The 14,421-nt window shown below is 31.1% G+C and overlaps 1 long non-coding RNA gene across 1 annotated transcript; it reads right to left on the reverse strand.

Moving 5' to 3' along the window:
- Nucleotides 1-13,354: 13,354 nt before the first annotated feature.
- LOC145329816 (uncharacterized) lies at nt 13,355-14,064 on the reverse strand. The gene is made up of 3 exons (XR_013883127.1): nt 13,935-14,064; nt 13,524-13,629; nt 13,355-13,435 (listed from the first exon to the last, which is right to left on the reverse strand). It is a non-coding gene; the product is annotated as an uncharacterized LOC145329816 (long non-coding RNA).
- Between the last annotated feature and the right edge of the window lie 357 nt (nt 14,065-14,421).

Consider the following 14,421-nt stretch of genomic DNA (forward strand, 5'->3'; position numbering starts at 1 on the left):
GCCCCTAGAAGCCTCTAGAGGCACTTAGGAAGTAGGGGGAACGTCGATCTCATCCCATTTAAAATTCAGTTTCAAAAATTTTTTAAAAATATTTTTGGGAGGGAGGGGATGAAGACACCCTCCCCAAAAATAGTTCAAAACCTTCCCAGGACCTATAAGAAGCTTCACTGTAAAGGAGAACAATATCAGTTCAGCAGTTAGCAAGATCCTTTGGTACAGACAAAAAACGCTTATTACTTTATATAATAGGATAGCGGCTACGCCCCCTAGAGGCCTCTGGGGGCACTTGAGGAAGGGGGAGTTTAATTCCAAAACCTATTTTTTTAATTTATTTTTTTTTTTTGGGGGGGGGAGGGGGTAGGTAATTCTTTTCTAGGGGCGATTTCTCTTGGGAGGGTGGTTGTACCCTCCCCCAAAATAGTTATAAACTTTCCTGGGACCTATGAAAAGCTACCCTGTAAAGGAGAACCCGATCGGTTCAGTTGTTGGTGAGATCCTTCGGTAGAGACAAACACACAGACAAACACACATCCTGTTACTTTATTATAAGGATACATAAGGGTAATAGTATTATTTGTTGAAAAGTAGTTATATTGTTATAAAACTTTAGGTACCAGTGTAATTATGGCAACACCCCCCCCCCCCCACACCCTCACCTCCTTATACAATCTTACCTAACCGGACCCTAAATTCAGTGCTCACAATGGTACTTCAAGTGAAAGCGTCAATATTTATATTTTTTAATTTTTTTATAGGTGTATTTTTCTTGTTTTTTCTTCAAACTAAATTTTCATTTTAACCAGGAATATAAAGGAATAAGGCAATGGACGAGAAATTATCAGTTAATGATAAGAAATAAATAAATTATTAGTCAAAACTCCTATTTTAAAACCAAACAATCAAAATTTAATAGAAGTACCCAAAGTTTTTGAGCTAACCAATAAACGAGTTTTTTCATGGAGGGATGGGACATTGGGCTGTTTATTACACTAGTCCCCAAAGTTTCATAATTATTTTTTTTATATTTTTTCGGTTAACAACTCTAGATGATGACTTAAAAATCAAAGGAGAATCCTGCCATTAAGTGGTAAGGTATAATTCAGATATCTTAAGAGATTAGACAATGCTGACAAATAAAATATGGAATAATATCATTAATTGAATTGATTGAAGTTTGGGCACAACAAGTTCGAAACCAACTAAAACTCTATAATTATCAAAATTTATGTACATCAATTTATCGGCTATTATCTTATCCCATTAGATCCCTGATAAATATCAAAGAAAAAACCCATAAAATCGAAGCTCTGAAATGAGCATGATACTGTTTAAGGACATAGTTATATTTTTGGGACTTGATTATAGTGTCATAGTGCATAGTTTTAGATCGATAGGAAAACTCTAATAAGTCTAAACGAAAAGAACCAATATTGACGTACCAACGATCGGAAGGACCCCAATTATAGAAAAGCTTTGCTTTTAAAAATTGATAATCCATTTTCCCGTATAGCTTCGAAACCGATAAATATCCGCTGGATTAGAACTGGTTCTCAGTCAAACTGAAAATTAGGTAAAGCTCATTCTCATTCTAATATCCGCAGAAAGCTGTCTATAATACAATGCGATAAATAACTATTCCTTATTAAATGCGTAGATCTCAGTGTGGTTTATTTTCATAACAAAAATCTAAGTGGAGTAGGGAAAGATTAATGAAAAAAATATTGCCGTAAAGTGTAAGAATTCAATTATTTCATAAGAACGTAAACAACAAATTTCTGTTTCTCTATTAATTACTTGACTAGCGGCAGCACTTAACATTTGGGAGCTTGGTATCTCGGAATTCAAAGTGGTAGGGAAGGGAACAAAATAGCATAAAACCATCCTCAAAAAAAAAAAATGTGAAGCTTCCATATAACAAAGAACTCAATCGGTTCGGTTGCTTTTAAAATCTTAAGGCAGAGACAAAAAAAACTTACTGCTTTTTACAGCAGGACAGCCTAGAATAGCTTTAAGTCACGCACCTGACATAGCAGCAGCATGAACCATTTTTAAAATATCTAGATATAAAGTGTAGTTGGGCAAAGACTCAAAGATTTACAAACTAGATCATAATGTGTAATGTACATTGAAAGTTAACATTTTAGTTATTAAAATGTTTGTCTCTATCTGTGGAAATATAAATATAAACAATCCATAAGTCAAATGGTCATAAGCAAAACCAAACCCTAACCTAAGGTTAAAAACCCAAACTTGTTTTCAGGGGTGTCTATGCTTTTTAATTTGGGGGGGTGAAAATCTTTAAGGGGGGGGGTAATTTGTCGTTTGGGGGGGGGGGGGTATTTACCCCCTCCTAACTGGTTAGAAGTACCTGCAGCACCCCCAAGGTAGGGGTAAATTTTACATGGGGGGTAAAATGAAAAATATTTTTGCACCCCCAAATTCGTAATTACCCCTTTACCCCCTCCCCCCATTGGACGACCTTACTTGTTTTAAATGGTTGTTATTTTAAATTCATTACATTCAAACTTAAAGTTTGTGAATACGAGTAGACAGATTTAAAGATAAACCTAACCCTTCTACTATTTTTTTCAAAATAGATATGTAGCGGGAGTGTAAATATGTTTAAAATGTCAAAAAAGTGTATAGGACAATTGAGAATGAAAACTTCTGTTTTTAAAATATATATTTGGCCTGTACAAAGATGTTAGTTTGATAAAGTAGTCTTGGGTTTAGATGGATTAATAGCTTTTAAAAGTATTTTTTTAAAGGGAGGTGGTATTCTAAGTGCTAAAGTTTTTTTGTAATTTTATCTAAAATATGTTAGATATAATTTTTTTCCAATGTTTTAAAATTCAAATAGTACACAAATGAGTAGGTTTTTATCCCCATCCCATCCCATTTCCTTTACTTTATTTCTTTTAACCAAACCCCAGCCTTATATTTTGACTCCGCCTATTTCCTTCCTTACAACCAAATCGTTTACAATAATATCATACGAATATTAAATTAACAAGGATGACAACATCCATAAAAGCGAAGCACTGAAACGGTGGGACAAACGGACATCAACACTTGTACAGTGTCTAAACGGAATAATCAGAATATAAAAGTATAAGAGTCGAAGCAAAATTGTGAGTAATTTTCTTGAAAAACTGCTTGATACAAAATAATGTTTATGGACATACTTACATTTTTAGGACTTGATTATAGAGTTGCTTTGCTTATAATATTGTTCTTTGTTGCCCCAGGAATCAATATACAAAAAATCAGATCAAACAGCTAATTAGATCACATAAAAATTTGTTGTTAAAAAAGTAGAAAAATCAACATGTTTAAAATGGACATACGGACATTCTGGTAATGGTTATAGAGTTGCTACGCTTTCTAAATCGTACCTAACTACTACAGGAATCATCATGCAAAGTTTGAAATCGATAGGACAATTCTAACATGCCTAAATTAACGAATAAAAGCTATCTATCTCAAACGGACGTACGGACAGACGTACGGACGGACGGACGGAGGGACTGACGTACGGACCGACCCTAATTATAGAAAAGCTTTGCTTTTAAAAATCATAAAATTAAAACCAGTTTTCTTTGTATGTGTGTGTGTGTGTAGCAATAAAGTTAGAGAATAGAGGGAGCAACGGGTACATGACTATATAGAACTATCGCAAAGACCTACCAACAGAATCCCATTGCTCAAGAAATTTGACAGCTTAGACTCTAAAATGGCTGAGTTTTATACAGGGTTCTTCATTTTTAGAAACAATACCCTAACTATAAAATTTATTATGTATTTGTGTTTGTCCTTTATAGATAATGCATATATCTTAAAATTAATAAAGTAAAAAAAAACAATTTTGGCGTTGTCAAAAAATTATAAAATCGTAAAAATCTGGATAGTAATTTCATTACAAGCTGTCTTGAGTACAATTATTTCGGAAAGTAGAGATTATTTCCATTTTTTATAATAACAATATTAAAAATCAAGTTAACAGCACTATAGATTTAATTTGTTTTTAAAAATATATTTCTTTTTTTAGGAGGCTTTTAAATCTTTATCTTAGTACTAGATAGATAACTTTCTTCCTTACAACTTTCCTAAATAGTTTAACTGTCCATAGCAATGTGAACTGAACCAGAGCGCATGTCTGTGTATATGTCATATTTAGAAGCGAAGCTACTCTATAATTCACTCTGTGTATCCATCAGAAAGTCCGGATTTTTTTTCAATGAACTTGTAATTAAAATCATTCTGTATTTGCCTTTTATAAAAGGATATTACATCCTTATAAATATATGTAAATTATTTCAAATTGTAGCTCATTTATGACACTATACATGATATACTCTGCTTTTACAGTTACCAAATAAATGTAATTATTTTAAATTCCTAAAAATCATAAAAATCTGTACATTGCTATATACATTTTCAATATTTCATGCAATAAATCAACTGATTTTTGTAAGACATATTTGTTAAATGTTGCTAAACTTGATATCATCATCCTTGTTAGAATGTACTATAGTATTTGAATAAAAAATGTATTATTATTTTTTGAAGCTAGCTTTTTAATTATTACGTTTAAATTCTGTTAGATTTACTGATATTTATCATATAATAATTTTTTGCTTATTTTCAAGGGTTACTATTCTAATTATATATACATTATTATGTTTAATAAGAAAATTCTGACATTCATCTTAGGTTATTTTTTTAAAAAATTGCTATCTTTGAATTAAATATTCAAATAAAATTACACAGTACAAATAATAAAAAACAGGTTTTGCTTACAAAACACAATCAAATTAATGGAAACACTTTTGAAAAGATAGCATTGATTTTAAATGATAAATATGCTCTAAATTTTTACAAAAATTAGGCAAAACATTTATTTTTTGTCGTTGATAACAATATCTTATTCTTATACTCTTATTTTACAAATAGTTTTACACTAAAATCTTTTGATTTAAATGTTTTAACTCTTGTACATTAGGTCACATGACTTTAATTAATAATAAAGGTCCCCCAAATCCTTATACCAAAATATACGGTGGTTTTGATTAATTAGTAAAGTTCCTTCAAATCTTATTCCAATGACAGCTTATGAGCTTTCTAGCAGCTAAGTGAGAAAGCAAAATTTCTATTGATAAACAACCTTCTGCAGCGTCAGGGGTCTTTGAAAAGGGAAAATGGTTTCATAGCTATTTATCACTCTATATATAAATACTTTAATTAAATTACAAATAGACTGCATTCCGCGGATAGTAAATCCAAATATTAATTCCGGTTTTGTTAACCCTGAGGGGCCGAAGTCCTGAGCTTACAAATTTAGCATTATTATTGTGGTTTTTCATTTTAATATTCAAATAAAATTGTCTACATTACACATTTTTCCAGTATGGCTTTGAACCGATTCTAATCCCGGGGATATAAATTGGTTTCAAAGCCATACTGAAAATAAAATATCCCCGGTTGTAGATTAAAATTATTAATTGGGCACTACTTGTCTGGAAACAACCAATCAAAATTAAATAAAAGTACCCAAAGTTTTTAAGCTAAATATAAGCGAGGATGGTAATAAAACTTTGGGTACCTGTGAAAATATAGTCCAATATACCCTCCCTCCTTGGGTATAAATGTAATTTAGTTTTCAATTATCCCTGGTGTATCTACATTAGATGAAAAATGTTTTATAAGCGAAGCTTTCAACATTGGGAGGGATTTAATTTCACTGGTACCCAAAATTTAATTTCACCTGTACAAACAGGCAGTATCCAAACTTTTCCACTGCTTATTTTAATCTACAAAAGGGGTCCCATTTCATAATTGGATAATTTTTTTCTGTATGACTAAAAACCTAATTAATCAAGAGGGAAAAATTAGATTCGTAGCCACAACGAAATAGTTATTTATAGCATCGTATTATAAACGCTAAGCAGCTTTCCGTGGATTTAAAAATGTACAATTGTAAGAATAAAAATATTCTTTAAAACAATGCTTAGAAAACCGGATATAATATGATACGATAAATGATTTTTCAATATGACTTAGAACCGCTTTTAATCCAGCGGATATTAATCGGTTTCAAAGCAATACTGAAAAGTATTTTACTAGACCTATATATACCCCTACCTTATATATACACAAGAAGTTTGCAACAAGTATATTTGTATTTTTCTTTGTTTGTTATGGTTTATTTCTTTAAAGTGTGATTTTATCAACATTGCATTATTAACATAATAAAACTCAAACAATCTCATTCAATATTTGAATTTTAAAATGTTTACAGCATTGTCAACATAATAAATCAATAATATTAATTTGCTTTCACATACAAGGCTTTGAATTAAGGATTTTAAGGATATAACTTTTAACTTTAACACTCGCTCAATGTTTCACTTAAGGCAGGTATAACCAAACTGAAGATCTGACCCGCACACAGTGGCGTAACACACACTCCTACACACACACACACACACACACACACACACACACACACACACACACACACACACAAACACGCATTTACAAACAAACTAATGCAACCATCGCATTGAATGCTAAATGTACATTTACACTTTTAGTGCTAACAAAACTCATGGATGGAGTCGTTTTATGGGCGTCATCTTAAAATACAATATTGTAAAACTGACCAAGCCTGACCAAAGTTAAATTCTGTGTCACCTGCCTACAATGCTCCTTTACGGCAATAGCGGCAATTTTGAACGGCGTAAACGCGGTTCGAAACTTTTCAACCCATAAAAGTAGTCTTGGGAGTTATTTTAAGGACTTGACTTAGAAATACTTTTTCAAGAACTTAAAGCGCCCTACAAAAGTTGTTATCTGTAGAATCTACGTAAGACGCACAATTACGGCGTTAGTGGCAGATATAAGTAACGATTTTTTTGTTTTCATCAAATGACGCGCCATGCCACACAAGTACAAGAGCTCAATTATGTGTTGATGTTCATAAATATCCCTAGTAATGTCTCCCTGTGTAAGTAGGCAAAAAAAAAGTAAAATGTTATTTATTGTGTCATCTTTGTGGTAAATTACTGATCAGCCACATAAATATAAAATTCTTACTTGTCAGCAATCTACAACAATTTGGTCTGACTTGTGAGTTAAAAGTGGGTAGAGTAAATAAATCCTCAGTCATTTATAGTAAATGTTGCTTATATCATTTGAAGTGAAGTATAATGAGGAGTAATAATTAATCACAAGGGCATCCAAGCTTATTTATTGATTATTGAGTTGATTTATCTATTTATGGAAGCGAGACAATGAATTTTGATTTAAACATTTTTTTATACATTGTTTAGACACACCCAGTACATTGTTTAATTAACCCATTAGTGCCAAGCGCCACTTTTATGGACCGATCGAGCTGAAAATTTCAGGCAAGCTTTATTATGGTAAAAACGGAATTCCATTTTTTTTTTGCTCTAGTGGCGTCCACAGGAAAGTTGCAAATAAACCCGGTTCGGCTTGGTTATAAATACCCATTGGGCATAGGGACTGGTTTTTGGGTGGTTTCCCTCAGTATTCAAACCCGATTTTTACTAAATACTCGGTTTTTTGGCCCAAAAAATAAAAAATGTAATTTTTGAACATCCAAAATGAGTTGTAGAGTGGCTAAACTTTGATACGATCCATAATTGAAAACTACATAACCTCATGTAACTTATAAAGCTACAAGTAAGATATGAAACGATTTATATCACATTTAGTGTTTTGGCTATAGGTGCCACCCTTTTCAGTTTAAAAAGCCCGTTTCTAGGAGTTTTAAAACTTTCATATCTAATGGTTGAAAAGTTAAAACCGGGTGATTATAACCGAGCCGAGCAGGGTAATAAAAGTAGCAGGCTTTTTTAACCAAGTCGAGCAAGCCTATATAGAACGAAAAAAAACGATAAAAAATTCATATAAAAAATAATAATTTGAATAAAACAAATTCACAAATGGATGCACTTGCCAATAAACTTTAGATTTCATGAAAAAAATCAGCAACTTTACTTCATAAACAAAAAAGTTAGGAGGGGTATTTTGAAATCACCTTGTTTTTCTTTGTTTTTAAATTTTGTTGAGCTATACCGGCAAACGGAAGTAAGCAAAACTGCCTGCTCCAGGGGGAAATGAAAACCAGGGTAGTAGAGGGGGGATTCATACTGAGAATGATGCAATTGAGAAACTGGGAACCGGTTATTTTTACGATTTTCTGTAACCAGGCTTTAAAAACCTGTTTGTCACTAATGGGTTAAAGGGCCATTGCAAACCATTTTTATCATGGTTTAGAACTGTTTTAAGCTGGTGGAACTATATAGTCTTTTGTTTTTGGGTGGTGGTACAAAAACTTGAAAGTGGAAGTAAAAAAGCACACAAAGTTTGTCAATATTTTTTTAAGGATTTTATTTTTGGGGGTTAAATTGGACAGATTTTTAGAGGTCCTAAGGCACCACTGAATTAATTCCAGTTTTGTTCATTTTATTCTGAATTTTGATGGTTTATTGAGTTGAGTGTATAAACATTTTAACCACTAATTTTAATCTACAGAAGGGGTAATTTAGCATGTCATATTAAGGAATGTGTCTTATCTATTTAGATCCCTAATTAGTTTCATAATTTTATTTGTTATCTTTGCTTAAGTGAATGCTTTTTATTACACAACAACAACATAAGTTTTAAGTACCATGTATATGTTGTAACATAGAATATAGGCCAACATAAACTTATTGTTGGAGGGATAGGACAATTGCAGATTGATTTTTATACATTTTTATATAAAAAAATCCAATCACAAGCTTGTATTCAATCAGTCAATAGTTAAATAGAAATTGTGAAAGAAAATTCCCTTTCGTGAAATTTTGTTGTATTTTCACTGCAACTTTTCTCCTCTTTCTATTCCTTGTGGGGCCAATTGCCTAACCTTGTGGGGGAACAACCTAACATAACCTATAAAAGCTACTGTGAAAATATGGCAAAACGCCCCTTTGGTGGTTTGCCACGAAAGGGACCCCAAAAATTCTTCTATGCTGGATGTTTCAGACGTTAATTTATTTAACTAATTTACTATAGAATTGTCATTGGTATGACTGCAATCTGATCTTGGACAAAGTAGCCTCCGGACAAAGTAGCCTCTAGGGAAAGTAAAAGTTAAGACTGTAGGAGACTTGGTGTTGCTTTAAGTTCTGAACCTCTCCATGCACCTTGCAACATACTCCACTTATGAGTTAGGTGTAAAGTGTTCATTCACCCATCAGTCAACCAACCCTTTGATTGTCTGAGAAGACCTACAAGGTAATGAGTTGCGCCTGTTTTAGGCCAAGGCATTCCTCCTAAGTGCTGTGGACATGACCTTTATTAACAGTGGATGCTACTTTTCTAAAAGAAACCCTGCAAGAAAAATTATTTTTTAGTACAGTGAAAATTTTGAAAGATTTGCATTGCTCTTGATGGAAATTTCAATATTAAAGCAAAAGTAAAAGCTTTTTTTGTCAGAAACTTAGGCTGTCAGTAACTAATAATATTTTTACAAAAAATACACCTTTTCATAGTCAAAATCTCTTTTAAAAATTCAGTTTAAATTGCATTTGTACTCATAAAGTCATAGCGGGAAAGAATGAAACTAATGTCAGTAATACAGATGACCAGCTGTGATTGGTTGTTCAGGGAACTTAGCGAGGACTTAGACTTCTGATTTGTTCTTGATCTACCTATAACTTTATATTATAAAGGATTCCTTTTTGAACAATACATACGCACACTGGTAAGTTGTACAAAATTATTCAAATGGAATCTAATAGATAGTGATATTTGTACTAAATGTTATGTAAAGAATGATTCAGATCATGCAATTTTTTTCTGCAAATTCCCAAAATACTTCGCCCATTGTCTTGCTATTTTTCTAGATGAAATTTACTTCCAAGGTTGCCCTGAGTTCATTTTCCTTAAAGAAAATTTCTTTCTTTTTAACATCTTTTATGAATGCTTTAAAGGTGACGATTTTGCTCAAATTTCGATGCTCATTTTAGCAGCTAAAGACAAGGCGCTAAAAATTAGTAAAGAACCTTGTCTATTAAGATGGAATGAAAACAATTATTTTTCTCAAACATTGCTTTTAGCTCAATTCTGTTCAAAATTATTAGATAAAGGTCTCCAAATATAACTAGTTAATTTTTTTACAATATATAAGGAATAAATTATTAAATAAGACAAGACTTAGACTTCTGATTGGCTGGAAAGCCTAAAGGCTGTCATTCTTACATTACAGTACTACCAGTACAATGCAAATTAAACTGAATTTTTTTCAATGATTTTGAATATAAAGAAGGGTGTTTTTATTATGAAAATGATAACAGTTACTGGCATCCTAAGTTTCTGCCAAAAATAAGCATATAATTTTCTTTCTATGTGATGTATAACTTTTTTGTTATTGAAGCTGGAGGCTTCAAATTTTGGGTATTGGGTCTACTCATGGTGGTCTTTCAGTAGTTAAATTGGTATATTTTGTGCAGGGTTCCTTTAAGTATTTGTCCCAAGCTGCTTTGTCCTAGAAGCTACTTTGTCCAAGGCTACTTTGTAAAAGATCCCAGCATTCACCACTTTTTTTAATAACTCTTTACAGTTGAATATTAACTATATATGTAATATTAACAGAAGATTTTACTTAGAAACCTAGCAACTTTGAGATCTTTACAAAAAGTCTGTAAGTCAATTCAAAATATATTTCAACATTTTTTATCAAAGTTTTTGCATTTAATAATTATTCTACTCATCTAATAATAAACAAACAAATAATAAGCTAGCCCCTACCATAATTAAATTATAAATTATTTTCTCAAAACATTTTATTATTAAGGGGAGATGGAGGGTTTTAGTACTCAACAAGGTATCCTGAGTGAAACCACAAATTTTACAATACATCATACAATACAATGGAAATACATCCCCAATGTTATTGCATCATAATATAGACAGCATTCCAGAGATAGTAAAGTGAAAAATTATAATATTGATTCTTGTTTTGTTAACACTTAGGGACTAACAAATCTGGTATTGATATTTGTATAAAATTGTCTAGAATATATTATGTTACATGATTTTCCAGTATGACTTAGAACCGGTTCAAATCCATCAGACATTAATCAGTTTTTAAGCCATACTGAAAATTGAATTACCCCTGTTGTAGATTAAAATTATTGATTAAATTAATTGAAAAATGTGCACTACTTGTTTGAAACCAACAAAATACAATGAAAATACCCAAATTTTTTAAGCTAACCAAGCTAAGAATGGTAAAGAAACTTTGGTTACCTGTGTAAATACAGTCCAATATACACTCCCGCCTTGGGTATAAATGTAATTTACAGATCAAAGATCCATGGGCATGGTTGGTCCACAAATTGGAAAAAGAATGTTAAGGTTTTTATTTAATCTAAATTTTTGCATATTTGACTCATATAACAAATCATACTATTTCTTAATAAATTAATTATAAGCAATCAATGAAAACTTTTACTTATTTGGCTTATATACCAAATCATGCTATTTTTTGATAAATTACTTAAAGGTAATCAATCACAATAAATGCTTATTTGGCTTATTTACCAAATCATGTAATTTTTTGATAAATTACTTATAAGCAATCAATCACAATAAATGCTTATTTGGCTTATATACCAAATCATGCAATTTTTTGATAGATTACTTATAAGCAATCAATCACAATAAATGCTTATTTGGCTTATATACTAAATCATACAATTTTTTGATAAATTACTTACAAGCAATCAATGAAAATGATTGCTTATTTGGCTTATATACCAAATCATGCAATTTTTTGATAAATTACTTAAAAGTAATCAATCACAATAAATGCTTATTTGGCTTATATACCAAATCATGCAATTTTTTAATAGATTACTTACAAGCAATCAATAAAAATGATTGCTTATTTGGCTTATATACCAAATCATGCTATTTTTTCATAAATTACTTATAAGCAATCAATGAAAATGATTGCTTATTTGGCTTATATACCAAATCATGCTATTTTTTCATAAATTACTTATAAGCAATCAATGAAAATGATTGCTTATTTGGCTTATATACCAAATCATGCAATTTTTGAATAAATTACTTATAAGCAATCAATCACATTTGTTGCTTATTTGGCTTATATCAGCCAAATCTTCTCTTTTTTTCATAAACTGCTTACAGGAAGGAAGGGATTAATTATTACTCCTCCTTCTTTTTCTTCACTTCAACTTATATAAGCCACTTTTACTGTAAATGACTGAGTATTTATTTACTCCACCCTCTTTTAACTCACAAGTAAGACCAAATTGTTGTAGAATGCTGATTTAAGTAAGCAATTAGTATTCTTTATGGCTTATCAGTAATTTACCACAAAAATGGCACAATGGCACATTTAAGTAAGCCAAAAAAAATGTTAATTGCTTAGTTACACGTTTTGAGATTACTAGGGCATATTTTTTAAAAGTAAATGATATCTAAAATAACTTACGTGTCCACAAGCAATAATAGTTCATTAGATCCCTACAATCTGTTCCTCTTATCTTATACCAAATCCCACGCTTAGCATAGATACAATCTTTCTGTACAAGTTTATCAAAGTCACCATTGTAATCAAAGATATCTTTAGAAATGATAGACCCATCACTGAACTCCATGGTTGTCATATTCAGTCCTATTGAATAAATGTGTGTCATGTTAAAGTATTTTACTCTGAGGATGAGTCAAAGAGAATATGTTCATTTTAGTGAATTTTTTTCTAATTTAATGTGGGATATTTACATAGTTACTGTAGTGATTTAACATCTTAATCTAAGATCAAAATTTGCTAAGTATCTAGGCTTCTTAGAATTGTAAATAAACAAAAACACAATCATACCTAAAAAGATGTCATTCATTTCGTAATATTTTGCATGAAGTTTTAGAAACTCATAAATTCCACCATCTTTAATGGGTAATAGAACTCCTCCTATATTAGCACATTTTCTTTTAGCTTCTCCTACTAACAACTTCTCTTCAGGTTTACTTCTATAGATACATTTACCTTAAAAAGTTAATATTATATTATAAAAATTCTCCCTAAAACTGTACCCCCCCCCCCGGCCCTGTGGCTCCCCTCTGTATGTTAGAGAAATCAGAAAGGAACAAGAGAATATGGAGTTTTTTTGTCCTACACATTATAATCTATACAAATCTTAAAAGAATGAAAAGGAAATAAAAGATGCAGGAAAAGAATAATTGAAATTTCTCTAGTCTTAAATTAGCCTCATCTATAAATATTATACCTTTGAAATAGAAGTATTCTTGAGGACACAACTGTTTTTGTAAGTGTTGAAGTGGATAAGAACAGTAGAAATAATATTTTTCCTGGCAGTCTACACTCCTCAATGTTCTTCAAAAATAAAATTACATTTTAATTGAAGAAGTTTATATCCTTATATATGAAAATTATATTCAACAATTATTCTTCATCTAAATACCTATTGAGTTTGTAATCTATTACAGCACATCTTCCTTTACTTGGCTCTCCATTTGCCCAAGCAATTTCATTTATAACATTTCCATCCGAATCCTTCCAAGATTGTCCTGTAAATTACAAATATAAACACTTGAAAAATTGTGAATGATTACTTGTAATATTTAAAGTAGTAGTTCTCTGAAAATATTGTTTTAAGCCATTTCAATGATCATCAAAGAAAGTTCTTTTAAGAAATTAGCAATTTTATTTCTTTACCATGTTATTGTCAATTGTGCATACATCACTAAAAGGGACTGAGAAGCAAAAAATTCTGCTCTGGTTTTAAAACCTTAATGTTACCTCATTTAAATACATTTCAATACAAATTTTTTTAAGATTTATCCTTGAGGTATAAACCTACTAATTATGTTACCTGAATAAGCATCAATTCCAAGATATAGTTCTGTAATATCTTTTCTTTTCTCAGCAAGTTCCAAAAGAATCAACTGTTGCAGATATGAAGCAGTAAAAGCTAATATAGTCACATTTGTTTGATTTGAATTATGTAAACATTCCATTTCAGCTTCTGCATATGACTTGGGTGTTTCAGAAAGTGTATAGCACATATTTTCAAGTTGAACAGAACCTTCTTGACATTCTTTTGATCTTTTGTATTCAGGTTGCAAATAACATACTTTGGATAGTTGATTAACTTCAGATTTTGAGAGGGGTTTAAAGAATATTTGAAGACAGGATAATTTGCCATTTAGAGGTTTGTTCCTTTCGGCTGCACTACCAAGGATTAACTTAACTGGAACAGAAAAGTTGACCCTGTCAATATCTCCAAGTTCCATTCTTATTGACTCTCCTTCACTATTTTCATAACCAAATTGTTCATCAATGTACAAACTAAGTACATT

Source organism: Acartia tonsa, chromosome 10 (genome assembly GCF_053477335.1).
Source record: "Acartia tonsa isolate MP-2025a chromosome 10, ASM5347733v1, whole genome shotgun sequence".
In the NCBI taxonomy this organism is placed as follows: domain Eukaryota; kingdom Metazoa; phylum Arthropoda; class Copepoda; order Calanoida; family Acartiidae; genus Acartia; species Acartia tonsa.